The 1,363-nt window shown below is 48.9% G+C and overlaps 1 long non-coding RNA gene across 1 annotated transcript in view; it reads right to left on the reverse strand.

Annotated features, from left to right (window-relative positions):
• Positions 1 to 816, reverse strand: part of LOC110336224 — an 11,034-nt gene extending 10,218 nt beyond the window's left edge. The window contains exon 1 of the long non-coding RNA XR_002381210.2: positions 53 to 816. This is a non-coding gene — a long non-coding RNA (uncharacterized LOC110336224). The remainder of the gene's footprint in view (positions 1 to 52) is intronic.
• Positions 817 to 1,363: the final 547 nt, after the last annotated feature.

Raw genomic sequence — 1,363 nt, forward strand, 5'->3', positions numbered from 1 at the left:
CACACACACACGCACACACACATTAAAAAAAAAAAAAGTCTCTGAAACTCACCCATTGTGGTCTTTCTCCACAAAAAGGTTGCTCCAACTCAGCTCTGCCTCGTATCCCCTGGATGATCTTGGGTGAATAGCTTTACATCTGAGTCTCAGCCTGCCCATTTCACAGATATTTTGTAAGAATTTCCTGAGATAAAGTGGTTTGTGGGCCGGGCCGTCTAGCCCAAGAGAGAGACAAACCTTGGCTAGCTCTTAAGATTTTTATGGCGTCGTTTTCCCTCAAACCCCCCCAACCCCCCCACCCCGCTCCCCGTGCCCATGTAGCTCAGGCTGACCTCAAACTCCCTATGTAACCAAGGGCAACCTTGAACTCTGACGCTCCTATCTCTACCTCCCTGGGATCAAAAATGTGCACCACCACTCCTGGCTCAATTTACATCGTCCTTAAAAAAAAAAAAAAAAAAGGGAGGGGACTTTCCAGGCTGTCTTGTCTCAAGGTAACTCTGGTCCCCAGAATGGCTGAGTTTAGAAGGTCAGGAAATGTTTGGTCCAAGGTCACCCAGAAGCCAGGGGACATTCCTGAAACTCAGACCAAGAACAAAGTTAAAATCGTCTGTTTTTTTGTTTTTGTTTTTTTTTTTTCTACCTGAAATTGGCCCATCCCATACTCACTGGTTAGTTTTAGAAGTGACAGCTATGTTCACAACTGTTGCCTAGTTCACCAGACCAGTCCTGGAAGCGTTTATCTATCCTCTTTGTTCCCCAGCCTGATTCTTGTCTTGATGAGAACCGAACGACATCCTCCTTTTCCGTCAGGGTTAAGCTACGGGGAAGCAGAGGGTACCAAGAAAAAGAAAATTGTTGGTAAAACTCAAAACGCTTGCTGTGCTTGTAAATGAATGACGGTTCATTTGGAAGAAGTCTTTGGCCCCGCTACTTGAGAAAAGAGGAGAAAAGACCCTGAGAAGTTGAGCTTTTCCTTGATTTTTTTTTGGGGGGGGAGTGGGAAGGTGGGGAGAGCATTCCTGGGGTCTTTTTTAAAAGGCCCTCCCCTCATTTCCGGCCGCCGCTGCCAACCTTGGCTGGGCGCCTGGATCCTGTTGCTATGACAACAGGAAGAGGCGGTGGCGGCGGCAAGCCATGCTGAAGAAATGGAGGCTAGTGGGGGTGGGGGTGGTGGCTTTGAAATGGGGTTGGGGGTAGGGATCAAGGGGATAGGGGTGCGGGTGAGAGGGAGCAGAGGTGTCCTCTCTCTCTGACTTCCTCAGTGCACCTGAGATGGTCCCCGTTCCCACAATTAACCTCTCTCTCTCTCTCTCTCTCTCTCTCTCTCTCTCTCTCTCTCTCTCTCTCTCGTCTTTCTGTC

Source organism: Mus pahari, chromosome 19, assembly GCF_900095145.1.
Source record: "Mus pahari chromosome 19, PAHARI_EIJ_v1.1, whole genome shotgun sequence".
NCBI classification, from domain to species: Eukaryota; Metazoa; Chordata; class Mammalia; order Rodentia; family Muridae; genus Mus; species Mus pahari.